Here is a 19346-nt window from a genome sequence, read left to right as displayed (position 1 = left end):
TTTTGTTTTTGACCATGGCTGTTCCATGTTACTTCTTGTTGTGGTACAAACATGGGTGTGTGGTTATCCATGCTATTTATTGCTAGACACCCTCATTTTGTATCTTGTTCCATGTTTTTGCACATGTACATCACTGTATGACGTGCAGCTGTTTCCACAGGGTCATATGTGTGGATATGGATGTTAGTTGGGGTCCTCAGGTGTGCATATTGTACATGATATTACATTACTTAACACATGGCATTCATGCCTCAGGTGGTGCTGCAGGGCCACCTCTGTCGGATACACATACTACACTCCCTGTACATTTGGAAGCAGGTTGTGTCATGTTAGGCATCCCTGTTACTGTATGAGTGAGTCAGAGCGGGTATCAGTCCCAGTATTCCTACTGACCAAGCGTATGTGCTATGCGTTGCCTCTTTGCCAAGGCCAGGGCATACTGGGCACGCCTCCTTCTGCCTACTGGGACAAGCTCAGGTTGTTCCTCCTCCGAGTCACCCCTGCCTGTGGTGGCCTTGGCAATGGTGGGATGTTTGGCCCAGCCCTGTGCTGGTCCTGCTGCAGCTGTTTCCGGGATCATATTATGTAGCATAGCACATATCATGATCATTTGGGTACATGTAGTTGGTGTGTACTGCAAAGCTGCACCAGATGTGTCCAGACACCGGAACCGTGACTTGAGCAGCCCAAACACACGCTCTATGATATTACGTGTTTGTGCGTGTGCCTCATTATGGCGTTCCTGTTCAGGTGTGTGTGCATTTCTGATGGGTGTCATCAGCCACGGCTCAAGTGCATAACCTGCATCCCCACTAGGTGTCCGTGTGGGAAGTCCCCATTGGCAAATGATTGGTACAGCTCGTCCAGATGCCAGATGTGGGAATCGTGGTAGCTCCCAGGGCAGCCAGCACACACATTCATTATTATGCCCTGGGCATCACACGACCTGGCAGTTGATGGAGGTATCCCTTGCGGTTAATGTAGACTCTGCCCGCTCACCGGCTGGTGCTTTGATGCGTGTGCGTGCAGTCTATTGCACCCAGCACCTCAGGGTATCCCGCTATTTGCTGGAAGAGGCATATTGCTGGCCACAACTTCACGGTCATTAGGGACATATATATGATCACTGACATGTGGTGACATGGCATCCAGGAACTGGTGCAGTACCCTGGAGGCTGATGCCTGTGATATCCCCATTATATCACCAGTTGGTCTCTGGAAGGTACCTGTTGCTAATATTCTTAGGCCAACACATACCTTGGTTTCCACTGGGATGGGTTCCCCTCTGTTGGTTCTGTGTGTGAGGTGTGGCCTGCACAGCTCAACAATCTGCTGCAGAAGCTCTCTGTCCACTCTATAGCGCTCTACTATCTCCAGCTCATGTAACCCATGGTAGGTGACCCTGGGCCTGTATACTCTTCTCCTTCTCCTCACTCTGGGTTGTCTGTCAGCATCTGCATTGTCACCACCCTCAGCAATTCGCCTATGCCTGATTATAATAGCCATGGCAGCCCTAGCATTTCTGCTCTGAGTTCAGCTTTATTTCAGTTTTCAATTCTGATAGCTTAGCTTCTGGCAGTATCTCTTGTGAGAAACAGCCTTCACTGCTCTTTGTTGTGTTTTAAGTGCTGGGCTGGGCTTCTAGTCTGCCTGTGTAATTGCCTGCTTGTAATTGTTTGCACCAATTAACTCCAGCAGTATTCCTGGCAGTTTCCCTGTATTTTGGTTGTTTCCTGTTTCCTCTCTGTTTCCTGAGGGGAGCAATGTGCACACCAGCTTAAACACGCTCACAGTCACTTAAGCGGCGCACACATCCCTACATGGTGTTACACGCGCGCACACATCCTTACCGCGGTGTTAGCTAGGCTGATTCATGCTGAAGCGGCGCACTGCCTTACACACGTGCACCAGCGCAAACCATTGTAAACAGTTTGCAACACGCTCCCACATGTTGAACCTGCCTTACATGCGCGCACAGCGCAGATGCGTATATCAAGAAACTTTGAGTGTAGGGATAGCATATACCCTCAATTTCTTGACTTTCCTAGTGTTCTGTTGGGACACACCTCCCTCCCTGATGTCTGTCTGTCATCTGTTACGTTACATTGCCCTCAATCTGGGACATTTCTTTCTATCCTTCCCTCCGTGATGTCACCTACCTCTTACTCTGTTCCTCCCCTTCTCTAACTCTTACACTACTCAGAAAGTGCTCATTACCTATGTGGCAGTGTGATTCAGTATTGTAACCCTCATTTACATAGGATTGCCTAGTAATGCTTAGTTACATATCTTACACGGAGCTTCCCCTGACAACCACTAAATGGAGGCCATATTGTTTTAGTCTGCAAGTCCCTCCATTGACATTCCATGTAATACATAAATCCCACAAATGTGGGCTTATAAGCTTCGGTTTTCAGTTTTAGGTAGCGCACCCGTTTGCGGCGGTGTGCTGCAGTTAAACACAAAATCCCGTGAAAAAAAAAGTTAAATAACTTATTTTTGCAACACTTTTTCATGCCAATGGCCACATATTTGGCCATTGGCATGCTTATGACATATGCACCCTTTATTTGGAGCTGACATAGCTCCATTTTTGATTTTGCAGAAATGTACTCAGTTGTCAGCTGAGTACATTTCTGTATGCGTCCGTTACACGGACTGGTTTCTGCTTCGTGGATCGCTTAAATACCTCATTTGCATATCTTGGAGCTGCAAATGAGGTATTGAGCATTTCCACGCCCAGTCCGTGTAAGAGACGTGTTAGCTGTCTCTTACACGGAGGTTTGGGCTGTACCTGAATCGGGAGGCTTACACGGAGGCTTACACTACTCTTGAACTCCGTGTAAGCCTTCCTGAATCTGGCCCCAAGTTTTCAAGGGGTATTTTTCTCTTATGCCAAATAGGCTGTAAACGCATAGGGAAACCTAAAAACACTAAACCCTCATACTAAAAGAAGAAGTAATTGAAAAATTATATGGTGCTGCTTACTGTGATGGATTTGAAGTCTTCTTAAGATACGCAGTCTTGCTGGCTGGATTCTGCTGAAATCAAAGTCTGGTTATATTTGCATTCATAGTCTGTTGCATACAGAAACTTGCAGAATATACACTGATGAAAGAATATACTTTGCAGCATTAACTTAGAGCAGTAACAAATAACTTTTATAATAAACCAAATGGACTAATGTTGCAGCTTAAAGTACTGTTCCACTTTACTTCTCATATAGTACAGATGATGTGAGAGATATAACATTTACCTTGGGACAAATGTGTCCCTACCAATACTCCTAACATAACTGGATCAATACAGATCTTTATATACAATTTTAGTCATGCACATACATATACATTTCCTCTTGGTATTCTACTTTGGAGAATTGCTCATCCTGTAGAAACAATACAGATTGTTGCAGATGCTGACACAAATGCTGACTTAATAATATTATTTTTAAGATTCATTGTTTAACAATGTCCTGTCACATTTTTGCTGAATTTATAAGAGGCCAGCTTTTCTGACAGTGTGAACATCCTGTTTTTTGTCTTTAGTATTCCATTTGGATCTTTGTATAAGAACATCTGTTCTTGTGCAAATGCTGATAAGTGCAGAAAAGCATGTTTTTTAAGGAAACACATTGTAACAGTGTCATATGATAGAAACATGTCATGTTGTCCATTCTTTAAAAAAGCAGATTTTACATTTTTGCTCTCACTAACAATGAAATGCATGCATCCTGCTTTTAAGTCTGTAAAGAAAGGTGTCCATTCAGCAGATTTCTCATTTTCCAAGTCACAGTCATTTAGTATGGATTATAATCACATATTGCTAAACTCTATTTCTACATTTAAGCAAGCTTTATCTTATACCTTATTTATGTTGCATATTTGTAGCAAAGTTACTTTCAACATTAGTATATTGTTGAGCACACTCTAACAATTCCCTCTTTTTTATTTTAAACCAGGGAAATAAATTCTGCATTATTTGATAATACATTTTCAATATGACAATTAACAACAGTAACTTGATTAGCTTTTGCTAAGCAGACTATAATACATGTAAATAATATGCAACCAAGCATTACAATAACAATAAAATAAATTAAAATACAGTGATTTTTCCGGTCCATCATGTAAATAGATTACTAAACCATTCACTCCAATCATCATTCCAGTTTTTTCTAGTATGTTGAGACACTTGTGAAATCACTTCTAAATGAGTGTTTACAGATTCTGTTTTGTCTGGAATAAATGTACAACATTGTTCTCCTATTAAAGCACATGTACCCCCTTGGGATGCTAATATGTAATCTATTGCCATTTGATTTTGCAAAACCATAGTTCGTATAGCTGTCATTTCGACAGTAATGTCAAGGACTGCATTGAAAGTGGCATTTACCAATAACTGAACTAGTTTAGATAGTTTTTTCAGCTCCCAGATGGCTTTTGCAACCCTGTACCAAGGGAAAATACCTGCTCCAGAGATTACGTCATCTCCTAAATCCATATCTTTTAATTTAACATAATCAAGATTTTGATGATATATACATGATGTATCTAAGGTGTCTACTGGATTTTCTGGACTTTCAATCACAGGTAATATATCCCTTTTCTTTTTTTGCATTTCTAATGCTTCCTTTTGGTAACTCTTTTACATGATGCATTGCTAGTACCACTAATCCTAGGTGACATTCCATCCCTTTGGTAACCATTTATAAGCACATTTACCACAGATATAATATAACCCATCTGATAGAGCAACACTGCTATTTACCAGGCTGCCATTTACTTGCCCCATAGTAGTAGTTTTATCATGTACAACTGTAAAGTTTTTATCTGTTTTACTTCGCCAACATGTAATATTGGTTTTACACTCATTTTTATCATTTTGTGAAAATGAATAACTGCTGTGCCACTTAATATTAACTGACCCTTAATTGGTATTAAAATAGGAAAACCATGATAAAATACTCCATGTACTGGTATGTGGTTGTGAAAATTTATCATTTCAATTGTTTGAACACAATTGCTATTACACACTGGAACAGTTCCATTTTGTTGAAAACATGTGATCCCCTGCACTATTGCAGATAACTCTACTCTTGCTTTACATAATTGTACATTTATGACTTGATCTCCTGTTTCATTTAATACTATTCAACTACTAAGAGAATTTAGTCGAATAGGTATTAGAGGCATTACCCCTGTTATTTTTGGTATTAAACTACATACCCAACAATTAGAAACATTCATGTTTTTTGCATACCAACATTGCCTTGCCAAAAAAGTGTTAAAAGATGGTGACCGATCTTGTTCATTTTTTCACATTTCTTTACTCTCTCTCTTATGTAACTTTACAGTTTGATTAACAGGTTGTAAGTATAATTTAATACTAAGTAATACAATAATAGTTAGTATAATAGTTATTATCAATTAAAAAAATCCTTTAAATAGAAATTCCATTGTTGAATCATTTTGCCTTTGGTCATCTGAAACTGGATTACCAAAAGGATGCACTTTAAACCATGTCAATTTCATTATGGTTTTCTCTGATGGAAACCTACAAAAGAATACATTTAATCAGATTTACATTACTCACTATTTTTGATCATTCTTAGTTGATCTTTATGTACCAACATTGTTCTGTTTTTCTTTTTTCCTTTGATTTTGTACACTAATGGTCCAATTTGTTCCATTACTTCAAAAGGGCCTTGCCAATTGCTAGCCCATGGACTTTCCATTTGGAATGTTTTTACCAATACTTTGGTTCCACAGGGAAGGTTTTCTTAAGCTGGTAATATTGGCTCCTTTTTCCATAGATGGAACGCTTGCTCCCTTGCATTATAGTCACATATACTAGTAAGTTGTTTTAGTCATTCCTGATGTTTGCTCATTTCTAGCATGGGCCTACCATTAGGTAAATCTGGGTCAAATGGTAATTGTATGGGCATTTTGAGGCCTGTCATTATTTCATACAGGGAAATACCCATTTTGCTGTTTGGTGTTGCTCGAATACCCATTAAAATACCAGGCAGATGTACCCATGTATTGCCCTTTTCCAAGCTTGCCTTTTTTAGACGTTCTTTTAACATCAGAATCATATGTTCTGCAATGCCATTAGATTGTGGATGGTATGGTACATGAAACCTTTGCTGTATGCCTAACAAATTACACATTTGTTTAATGAGATCACTAATAAACTGTGGGCCATTGCCTGACTCTATGACCCATGGCCATCCCCAGTGACAGAAACTATTTTTCCATAAGGTTTTTGCTGTTGCCTTTGCTGTCATGGTTTTAGTAGGAATTGTTTCTACCCATTTTGAAAAGACGTCCACTACTACTAGTAGATACCTGTAACTGCCCTTTGTTGTTGGTAATGGACCTGCATAATCTATTTGAACTGCATATCTTGGCTCATCTGGTGGCTCTACTCAATGTAACTGAGGCCTTTTGCTTTTAGCATTCACCTGCAGACAGATTAAACATTCTTCTACAATCAGCTTGCAGACCTTTTTTAAAATTGGGTTCCAATCCTTTTCTTTTACAACTGCCCATAACTTATCAGTTCCTATATGGCCCAATATTTGGTGATTTAACTTGACCAACTGGCGTTCCAACTGAAATGGTACATATGGCAACTGTAACGCTTTGGAGGTGGTGTATGCATAGTACTCCTTTGGTGGTATACCTGCTAATCTGCATTGATCAGTTTCTTCTTTTAAGCCCTGTTGTTTTTGTATATTTACAAGGTTTTTTTCTATTGACTCTTCATCTATTTTTTTTAAGACACTAACTTCTACACTGGCATACCCATATTCTGGAAGTTATTTTCCATGTTGTGCTGTTTGTTTTGCCAAAGTATCAGCTAACACATTTAACCTGTAAGTTTCACTGGTTGGCTTTTGATGTGCTTTTAGTTTTAAGATGCTATACTGTCCTTGTTGTTTTGACATTGTTATAAGTTTATATATGTCTTTTAATACTTCAGCATGCCATAATGGTTTACCTACACTATCCACAAATCATCGCCTTACCCAGGTTTCCATATGCAGTCTTAAAGAATTTACTATGTAAGCACTATCTAAAAAAATGTTAACAGGATTGTAATACTTTAGCACATACAGTACTGCCTCCAATTCAGCTCTTTGAGCTGACATATGCCCTGGTAACTTGATTAGTTCAGGAGAACCCAGCTGTGGATTCTCTGGAACTATGGCAAATCCTGTCCAGTATCTGCCTTGGTCCCAATATCGTGCTCCATCCACAAAGATGGATGGCTTAAAGTGATCAAAATCAGATGCTAAAAATTGCACATCAGGTGACATTATTTTTTTTAAACAATTATGCTGTTTTCCTTCGTATCCCATGTGGTTTGACAAATAATATTTGTCCCCTGTCTGTATAGTAACAGTTTTCATTCCAAAAATGACATCCATTTTGCAAAGACTGCCTGACTAATACCATCTGTAATTTTATTCATTTCAAAACTGTCTATCAGAGCTTTTACTGCTTGATGTGGTGTTTGTACTATAATGTTTGAAAATACGGTCAAATATTCAGTTTGTTTAATACCCCAGTAAATGGCAAATAATTGCTATATACATGGATGGTAGCCCAGTTCCACTGGAGTCATCTTCCTACTAAAGAAGGAGACTGGGCATAATGCTTTTTCCATTCTGTTGTCACTACCATGTGGCCATTCCTGTAGTAGTACCACAGACAGTGTTTTTTTTCCTGCTGCTTGTAGCACAAATGGTAACCTTGGTGTGGGTGCTATTAATTCTGTAGCTTGTGCTAGTTTTACTTTTATTTGTGAAAATACCTCTTCTTCATAAAATCCCCACTCTAAAAAGGCGAAGTTCTTTTGTTCCTGTAACATTTTGGTATATAGTCCTGATCACTTGCTACCTCTACTGGGCTTTCTAGTTTCCCACAATCACTGGGACTCTTGGACCACAGATTTGGGAATTGCTGTTGTAAATGCTTCCCTACATCCTTACTGTCTGTATTTTCATAGCCTGTAGGTTTTTCAGGTTTGTCAGTTAGAGAGATTGCATGGCAACCTGTACTTTGCTCTTTCTCTCTTTGTTGTTTGTCTCCCATCCACAGAATTTCATTATGTCAATCAATTACTATGCCCAAAGGCCCTAGAATGTCCATACCAATAATGGTATTTGAGCAAGATGGATGCATTAAAAATGCACCATTCCATGTCTGTCCCCCTTGACTAAACTTTATGTCCACATTTTGGCTATTCACTGCATAGCATCCTGTGCCATTAAATGCTGAAATGGAAACTTTTTTTATAGGATTTGCTGGTAACTGTCTGTTTGTGACAGATACTGCTGCTCCTGTGTCTATTAAGACATTTTTCCACAGTGACCCCTTTATCCAAATATCAATCAGTGGTCATTCATCTCGACCCTTTTTAAATGTAGTCAGGAAAGATACTAGAGTAGGTGGGGCACATCCCTATTGTAAGGAAATCCACTCATCCTCTCCTTTATTATCAAATGCAATATGACACACCACATGTTTTTGCTTGTCATCCTCCTCTGTGTCTGAATGATCTACATATTTAGGTTTTTCAATCTCTTTTTTTAACTGTTGCCTAACTATTCCGTCTGTCTGTTCTATCAAATGTTTCGGATTCACAGGTGAAACTGTTTGAAAATCTACAGGGCATACTTCCCTTTTTCTTGTATATTGATGGCTCTTATAACTGTCTTTACCAATATTGTAAGGTTTTTGTACATAATCCTGCTTTTCTTACTTTTCTTGTAATTTTTTTGCTCTCTTTTTGGAAGCACCCCATGTTCTTCCTTCTTTTTGCACCAGGCTTTGTAATGATCACAGTTTTGCTTAATATGTCCTTTTTTTTTCAAAAGAAGCATGTTGGTGCCTTTCGCTCATTACCTGTGCTTGATCCTGGCACTACAGATGTAGAGGCAGGAGCTGGTGGTGCTGACACAGCTCTTTCTGCTGGTGGTTGGTCACACCACATTTGCCTTCCCCTGTTTTTTACCTCACCAATTACTTCAAATGGCATACTATTATCTTCAAATGCAAATATATGGTGTGAGTATAATGCCCCATCATTGGCCATAGTCCGTCCCCTCATTAGTTTTTGTACCAAATCAGTGAGGGTATCAGAATTTTCTTCATAGATATATTTAATATCCACTGGAACCCCTTTAACTTGTTCTAAGAAGCAATTTATTAGCTGTTTTTGTATTTCTCTTTTTCCCACGCCTCTGTCTGTTTTTTGATATATGATTTGAAATGCAAGCCTAAAATGTTCACTTTGTTCCATTAATTTATCTGTGATAGTAATTTTAAAATTATCTAATAATTTGGCTGTGAGAGGTTGCCCTTGTGTAAATGGCATTAAAACGGCTGTCATACATCCTACTTTAGTGTTTAACTGATAATCATCTTGTTTTAATTGAATGAAAGTTTTAAAACATTTGGGAATGAAAATCCAGAAACATCTATGTAATGCATCTGTCCATATATCAGATCCTGCTGCATATGCCACCCATTCTTCAAATGCAAGCATGTTATAAAATATGCCTTTTTTTATCATTCCACTGTGATAAACTCTGTAATAATCTAGACTGTGTATATAAATCTGTAGTGGTTCTCTATCCCTGTATAATTTGGACTGATTTTGTGTTTTTTACCTCTTCCTTAAGCTTAAGCACTTTTGACAGAGGTCTTGGATGTCATTTCTGAACTTTTTAAACTCACTTTGTTTTTTTTTTTTAAATTTTATTAAATGCTTCTGTCAATGTATCATAAGCTTTGTTTCTGTCCTCATCTGTATGTGTAGCCATGACATCATTCCATGCTTGTACATAATTTTTAAAGGGAGTTACAAGATCTACAGGGGACTCTGTCAATAAAAGTTTTGATTGCTGTTGTAATTCAGAGATTAATGTACTGACAGGACATAACTGCTTTACATCTGGATATAATGAAAACTCTTTACCCTTAGTTAATGCTGCATCATGAACAGATCTGTCTTCACAGTCTATTTTTTAGTAATATCATGCAATACCTTTTTATGGCATAATACACAAAATTCAGTTTCCCTTGAATCACACAATAAACATTTACTATGATATACTTCATTTTTTGTTGCAAATACCAATCAGATGTTACAATCCACTTAGATAATGCTTGTATGTCAACTTGCCCTAAAACGATTTTACACTTACTAATGTGTTGTGTATACCATCCAATTTACTCCATATTTTATCTGGTTGTTCTGTTACATTAAGAGTAAAACTTGACTTACATTTGCTGGAATTCTGGCTGATAGCATCCATACTAAAAATGTGACACAAAAAAAGTCTTACCAGTGAGCAAGAAAACAGGTGATCAGGCTATTGTTGCAGATGGCTGGAAATTTTTCAAAGTCACTTGAGAAGCTGGTGAAGCACAACAGGCAGCAAACTGCTGTACAAAGTAGATATCCACCTTTTCTTGGAGAATTTATGGCACTGCGACTTTCCTGAATTAGTCTCACTGGATTCAGACATCTGAAAAAAACTTTATGCTACAAGCTGCATAAACTGGAATACTTCTATTTAGAAATTACACATATGTACAAATATTAGTTACTGCAATTTAACTGAAGTGATCCTCTGCAGGGCTTACCACTCCTTCTGTGTTTGACTGCAGGCTAGCTTGCCATTGAAAAAGTATATGGTGCTGTGATGGATTTGAAGTCTTCTTAAGACACTCAGTCTTGCTGGCTGGATTCTGCTGAAATCAAAGTCTGGTTATATTTGCATTCACAGTCTGTTGCATACAGAAACTTCCAGAATATACACTGATGAGAGAATATACTTTGCAGCATCAACTTAGAGCTGTAACAAATAACTTTTTATAATAAACCAAACAGAATAACATTACAGCTTAAAGTACTGTTCCACTTTTCTTCTCATATAGTACAGATGATGTGAGAGGTATAACATTTACCTCGGGACAAATGTGTCCCTACCAATACCCCTAACCTACTGGCTCTAGATCTAGATCCAGGGGGGAGGGCGACAATGAGAGCGTCTCCGTTGACACATATGGACAACAAGAGAAAGAACACAAGTCCTTTAAAACAAGTGAAATTAGCCAAGAGATAAAGGCAGGTATATTGAATCTATCCTCCATTAAATTAACTTCTGAACATTGTTCGGTGTTGAAAAAAGGACTGGGGTTTATTCCTACTTGTGGGGATGATATTGTAAATGTCCTTACTGATTTGAAAATGTTTATTAGATCTGTAAGTTTGAAATTGATTTTTAAAAGTGAATTACATGAGATGAATGTCTGCAAACGACGAAGTACTTTTATACCTAATAATACACCAATTTTGACTGCTTTTAATGATTTGTGTGAACATGAGTTGAGACAGGCTTTTGCTAACAAAAATAATGTTAAGAACTTCAACCTTACATATTCAGAGTTTCTGGCTTTAAATGACTTGAAAAATAACTCTAATATTATAATTAAACAAGCAGATAAGGGTGGCATGGTTGTAATTATGGACAAACATAAGTATTTTGATTCTGTTTTGAGTCTGTTGAAGGATGTCACAGCATTTAAAAGTATATCATATTTAGAAGTAAAAAAATGTATATCTTATATAAACATGTGTATTTATGATTTGCAATTATCTTGTGACATTTCAATAGATTTGTTTCATTTTTTTACTGTGTCATGTTCAGTCATACCTCAATTATATGGCATCCCCAAAGTCCATAAATCCAGAGATAATCCACCAATGAGACCAATAGTCTCGGGCAATGGTTGGGCTACTGAGCCTATTTCTCTATATTTGCAAAAGCAGTTGAGTCCCTTGTTGTCCCATTGCCATGCCGTTTTGAGAGATTCAGTTGACTTCTTGAAAAAATTGAAGTGTTGGCAAATGAAAGCCACTGAGTTTGATATAACATATGGGCCTATATATCTGGTAGTTATGGATATTACTTCTTTATTTACTGTTATTCCTAATGACCTAGGCCTTGACTCCATACGTCAATTCTTAATACGTTGTTCAAATTTCACAACTAGCCATATTGAAAATATATGTATGTTGCTTGATGTGGTTTTACGTAATAATGTGTTTATTTTCAATGAAGAATATTACTTGCAGTTAACAGGCATAGCAATGGGTACTCCCGTAGTAAATACCTATGCTAACATAGTGCTGCATGAATGGGAGAGAATACATATTTTTGATGGGGTGAAATATATAAATGAGAAAGTTAGGTTTTACCAGAGATTTGTGGATGATTGTTTTTTTGTATGGAGAGGTTCCTTGATTGAACTCACAGAATTTGTTGACCATCTTAATGGTACTACTAATTTCTTAAGGTTTAAAATGGAATGCTCTAACGTTCATATAAATTTCTTGGACGTTAACTTAACAATAAAAGGTGATAATATAATCACCTCAATACATAAAAAAGAGGTATCCTGTGGTAGATATTTACATGCATCTAGCATGCATGCTTCTCATGTATTCCAGGGTATTGTAAAAGCACAACTTATGCGTGTAAGTAGAATGAACACTACTGAAATGATTTTTTGAAACAGATGGATGAGGTGTGTAAGGAATTTATTGAAAGTGGATACTCTAAATCATTGTTAACTGATGTAAGGAAGGAGATAGAAACCAACAGGAGCTCACCTTATAAACCTATTTTCAGTTCCAATTTTGATGACAGCCCTTCATCTATTACACCTAAAGAAGAGAAACTAAGGTTTATTACCTCTTATACTTCAAGATCACATATGGTTAAGAATATTATAAGTAAATATTGGAAAGTACTCCTAGCACAGGATGACATTGCGGCATTGGTAGGTATGAGACCATCTTTTGCCTACAGGAACAAAAGATCTTTAACAAGTCTGTTATGTTATAAAGATTTTAACATCAATACTGTTAAGCAGTCTATAGGGGCTAAATCTGGCACTTTTTGTTGTTATAATTGCAGTTGTTGCAATGATATATTTTCTCCTACTAGTGTGGATCTGGGTTCTAATAGTATGTTCCAACACCCAGTCACCAAAAGAATATTTGTATTTCATGATTTGGCAACGTGTATATCTAATAATGTGGTATACTTAGCAACATGTGTTGCCTGTACTTGTTTCTATGTCGGGAAAACAACACGAAAACTGAAAGACCGTATTATAGAACATAAGTCAGAAATCAGAAGAGGATGTGAAAATAATGCCTTGGGTAAACACATTAGGGCACTAGATGAGAACCATAAGTTTAAGTTTAGAGTTTTAGATATGGTGCGAAAACCCTTTAGAGGTGGGGACATAAATAATTTGTTAGAAACAAAGGAATATGAATGGATAATACGTCTGACGGCTGATGTATACCCAGGTTTAAACACAGCTGTTTCTTTAAAACCAATATTGGTTAAAATACAACAGACAAAATTGAAGTAAAGATGATGTTCATATTTTTATTTATATACAAGAATCTTCATATGCTCTATATGTATTTTATATGTATTTTTATATGTATTAAATATTTTTTAAGTGAATTTCTGGTCATATGATCCTGGCTGCGGGTCATGTGATGTCTTTTGGGTGTATTTAAGTCAATTTTTTAATGAACCTTATGTAAATCATTGAGAAAGGGTGTTTCCCGAAAGCTCTGTGTTTCATAAAGGTGTGTTTTATTCAACTGTCGTTTGTTTTTCTTGAATATTGGATCCTGAACAGCTGTTGTTTGTGTTACAAATGTGTCCCTGCCAATACCCCTAACATAACTGGATTAATACAGATGTTTATATACAATTTTAGTCATGCACATACATATACATTTCCTCTTGGTATTCTATTTTGGAGAATTGCTCATGCTGTAGAAACGATACTGATTGTTGCAGATGCTGACACAAATGCTGACTTAATAATATTATTTTTAAGCTTCCTTGTTTAACAATGTCCTGTCACATTTTTTCTGAATTTATAAGAGGCCAGCTTTTCCTGACAGTGTGAACATCCTGTTTTTTGTCTTTAGTATTCTATTTGGATCTTTGTATAAGAACATCTGTTGTTGTGCAAATGCTGATAAGTGCAGAAAATCATGTTTTTAAGGAAGCACATTGTAACAGTGTCATATGATAGAAACATGTCATGTTGTCCATTCTTTAAAAAAACAGATTTTACATGTTTGCTCTCACTGACAATGAAATGCATACATCCTGTTTTTAAGTCTGTAAGGAAGGATGTCCATTCAGCAGATTTCTTATTTTCCAAGTCACAGTCATTTAGTATGGATGCTAATCACATATTGCTAAACTCTATTTTTACATTTAAGCAAGCTTTATCTTATACCTTATTTATGTTGCATATTTGTAGCAAAGTTACTTTCAACCTTAGTATATTGTTGAGCACACTCTAACAGTAATGTCAGAGCTCGGATTGTAGTGCCTTTTTGCAGGGTGCATAGTACCCAGTGTACATGCAGAGTTTCAGCCTATCATTACCGTTTTTGAGAAAATCAAGTTTTCAAGGGATAGTCTTCTCCATGTAGAAAAGTCTGGAAAACAATAGGAAAAGCTAAAAAAAGAAAATAGCCATTCTGAAAGAAGAAGTAAAGCCAGACAGGGTTGCAGTCTCCTTTTGTAGTGATCATAGTACCCTGTGGAACGGTAGAGTTTCAGTCTCCTAGGTATACCCCTCTTGGAGAAAGTCAAGTTTTCAAGCGGCATTTTTCTCTATGTAGAACAGGATGGAAATGTATATGGAAAGCTAAAAACAGTAAATGGTCATATTGAAAGAAGATGCAGTCCCAGAGCAAGGACTGCAGTGCCCTTTTGTAGGGTGCACAGAACCCTGTGCGATTGCAGAGTTTCAGCCTATCTGTACATCTTTAGGAGAAAATAAAATTTTCAAATGGTAGTTTTCTCTATGTAGAATAGGCTGTAAAAATACAGGAATAGTTAAAAATAGTAAATGGCATGCTGAAAGAAGTAATGCCAGAACCAGGACTGCAGTGCAGAGTTTCTGTGCACGTGTAGAGTTTCAGCTTCCTAGCCTTACCCCTCTTGGAGTAAACCAATTTTTAATGGTATTATTCTGTCTGTAAATATGCTTAGGGAAATCTAAAAACAGTAAATGATCCTACTGAAAGAAAAAGTAATGCCGGATTGAAATTTCACTTTGTAGGGTATATAGTACCCTGTGTACCTGTAGAGTTTCAGCCTCCTGGCTTTACCCTCTTGGAGAAAATAAAGTTTTCAAGGGGTATTTTTCTCTGTCGGTATACATTCAAGAGTAAAGCTAAAAACAGTAAACTTTAATACTGAAACAAGAATAATGCCAGAGCCAGGATTGCAATGCCTTTTTGTAGGTTGCATAATACCCTGGGTACCCACAGAGTTTCTGATTCCCAGCTTTACCCCAGTTGGAGAAAATCAAGTTTTCAAGGATATTTTTTCTCTATGTAGAATAGGCTGGAAATGCATACTGAAAGCTAAAGTCAGTAAATGGTCATAGTGAACGAAGAAGTAATGCAAGAGCCAGGACTGCAGTACCCTTTAACAGGGTGCAAGTACCCTGTGTATTTGTAGTTTCAGCATCCTAGGTTTAACCCTGCTGGAAAAATCAAGTTTTCATGGGGTATTTTTCTCTATGTCGATGACGCTGGTAATGCCTAGGGAAAGTGAATAACAGTAAAAGGTCATACTAAAAGAAGTAAAGCCAGAGCTAGGATTGCAGTGTCCTTTTGTAGGGGTCATAGTACTCTGTGGAACTGTACAGTTTTAGCCTCCTAGCTTTTCCTCTATTGGAGAAATCAAGTTTGTATGGGGTATTTTTCTCTATACTGAATAGGCTGGAAATGCCAATGGAAAGAAAAAACAGTAAAAGGTCATACTGAAAGAAGAAGCACTACCACAGCCAGGATTGCAGTGCCCTTTTGCAGGGTGCATAGCAGTCTGTGTAACTGTAGAGTTGCAGCCTCCTAGCTTTACTGCTCTTGGAGAAAATCAAGTTTTAAAGAAGCATGCTTCTCTGTCTGTATATGTGTAGGGAAAGCTAAAACAGTAAATGGTCATACTGAAAGAAGAAGTGATGCTAGATGCAGAATTGAAGTGTCCTTTTGTAGGGTGCATGGTACCCTGCAGACTTGTAGAGTTTCAGCATCAAAACTTTACACCTCTTGGAGAAAATCAAGTTTTCAAATGGTAGTTTTTGCGGTGTATTAATGAATAGGGAAAGCAAAAAACAGTAAACGGTCATACTAAAGAAGTAATGCCAGAGCCAGGACTGTAATGTCCTGTTCTATGGTGCATAGTACCCTGTGGACCTGTAGAGTTTCTGACTCATAGCTTTTCCCCTCTTGGAGAAAATCAAGTTTTCAAGGGGTATTTTTCTCTATGCCAAATAGGCTGGAAAAGCATAGGGAAACCTAAAAACACTAAACCCTCATACTAAAAGAAGAAGTAATTGAAAAATGATATGGTGCTGCTTACTGTGATGGATTTGAAGTCTTCTTAAGACACTCAGTCTTGCTGGCTGGATTCTGCTGAAATCAAAGTCTGGTTATATTTGCATTCACAGTCTGTTGCATACAGAAACTTGCAGAATATACACTGATGAAAGCATATACTTTGCAGCATTAACTTAGAGCAGTAACAAATAACTTTTTATAATAAACCAGATGGACTAATGTTGCAGCTTAAAGTACTGTTCCACTTTACTTCTGGTATAGTACAGATGATGTGAAAGATATAACATTTACCTCAGGACAAATGTGTCCCTACCAATACCCCTAACATAACTGGATTAATACAGATCTTTATATACAATTTTAGTCATGCACATACATATACATCTCCTCTTGGTATTCTATTTTGGAGAATTGCTCATCCTGTAGAAACAATATTTATTGCTGCAGACAAATCCTGACTTAATAATATTATTTTTAAGCTTCCTTGTTTAACAATGTCCTGCCACATTTTTGCTGAATTTATAAGAGGCCAGCTTTTCTGACAGTGTGAACATCCTGTTTTTTGTCTTTAGTATTCTATTTGGATCTTTGTATAAGAACATCTGTTCTTGTGCAAATGCTGATAAGTGCAGAAAAGCATGTTTTTTAAGGAAACACATTGTAACAGTGTCATATGATAGAAACATGTCATGTTGTCCATTCTTTAAAAAAGCAGATTTTACATTTTTGCTCTCACTGACAATGAAATGCATGCATCCTGCTTTTAAGTCTGTAAGGAAAGATGTCCATTCAGCAGATTTCTTATTTTCCTAGTCACAGTCATTTAGTATGGATGCTAATGACATATTGCTAAACTCTATTTCTACATTTAAGCAAGCTTTATCTTATACCTTATTTATGTTGCATATTTGTAGCAAAGTTACTTTCAACCTTAGTATATTGTTGAGCACACTCTAACAATTCCCTCTTTTTTATTTTAAACCAGGGAAATAAATTCAGCATTATTTGATAATACTTTTTCAATATGAAAATTAACAACAGTAACTTGATTAGCTTTTGCTAAGCAGACTTTAATACATGTAAATAATATGCAACCAAGCATTACAATAACAACAAAATAAATTAAAATACAGTGATTTTTCCGGTCCATCCTGTAAATAGATTATTAAACCATTCACTTCAATCATCATTCCAGTTTTTTCTAGTATGTTTTTGACACTTGTGAAATCACTTCTAAATGTGCGTTTACAGATTCTGTTTTGTCTGGAATAAATGTACAACATTGTTCTCCTATTAAAGCAAATGCACCCCCTTGGGATGCTAATATGTAATCTAATGCCATTTGATTTTGCAAAACCATAGTTTGTATAGCTGTCATTTCGACAGTAATGTCAAGGACTGCATTGAAAGTGGCATTTGCCAATACCTCAACTAGTTTAGATAGTTTTCTCAGCTCCCAGATGGCTTTTGCAGCCCCATACCAAGGGAAAATACCTGCTCCAGAGATTACATCATCTCCTAAATCCATATTTTTTAATTTAATATAATCAAGATTTTGATGATATATACATGATGTATCTAAGGTGTCTACTGGATTTTCTGGACTTTCAGTCACAGGTAATATATCCCTTTTTTTTTTGCATTTCTAATGCTTCATTTTGGTAACTCTTTTACATGATGCATTGCTAGTACCACTAATCCTATATAACAGGTGCCATCCCATCCCTTTGGTAACCATTTATAAGCACATTTACCACAGATATAATATAACCCATCTGATAGAGCAACACTGCAATTTACCAGACTGCCATTTACTTGCCCCATAGTAGTAGTTTTATCATGTACAACTGTAAAGTTTTTATCTGTTTTACTTCGCCAACATGTAATATTGGTTTTACACTAATTTTTATCATTTTGTGAAAAATGAATAACTGCTGTGTCACTTAATATTAACTGACCCTTAATTGGTATTAAAATAGGAAAACCATGATAAAATACTCCACGTACTAGTATGTGGTTGTGAAAATTAATCATTTCAATTGTTTGAATACAATTGCTATTACACACTGGAACAGTTCCATTTTGTTGAAAACATGTGATCCCCTGCACTATTGCAGATAACTGTACTCTTGCTTTATGTAATTGTACATTTATGACTTGATCTCCTGTTTCATTTATTAATATCCTCCAACTACTAAAAGAATTTAGTGGAATAGGTATTAGAGGCATTACCCCTGTTATTTTTGGTATTAAACTACATACCCAACAATTAGAAACACTCATGCTTTTTGCATACCAACATTGCCTTGCCAAAAAAGTGTTAAAAGATGGTGACCAATCTTTTTCATTTTTCCACATTTCTTTACTCTCTCTCTTATGTAACTTTACAGTTTGATTAACAGGTTGTAAGTATAATTTAATCCTAAGCAATACAATAATAGTATGATAGCTATTATCATTAAAAAAAAAAATCCTTTAAATAGAAATTCCATTGTTGAATCATTTTTCCTTTGGTCATCTGAAACTTGATTTCCAAAAGGATGCACTTTAAACCATATCAATTTCATTATGGTTTTCTCTGATGGAAACCTACAAGAGAATACATTTAATCAGATTTACATTACTCACTATTTTTGATTATTCTTAGGTGATCTTTATGAACCAACATTGTTCTGTTTTTCTTTTTTCCTTTGATTTTGTACACTAATGGTCCAATTTGTTCCACTACTTCAAAAGGGCCTTGCCAATTGCTAGTCCATGGTCCTTCCATTTGGAATGATTTTACAAATACTTTGGTTCCACAGGGAAGGTTTTCTTCAGCTGGTAACATTGGCTCCTTTTTCCATAGATGGAATGCTTGCTCCCTTGCA

This window comes from Protopterus annectens, chromosome 7.part0, assembly GCF_019279795.1.
Source record: "Protopterus annectens isolate FY-2018-M chromosome 7.part0, PAN1.0, whole genome shotgun sequence".
In the NCBI taxonomy this organism is placed as follows: Eukaryota; Metazoa; Chordata; order Ceratodontiformes; family Protopteridae; genus Protopterus; species Protopterus annectens.
Note: the sequence above shows the minus strand (reverse complement) of the source record.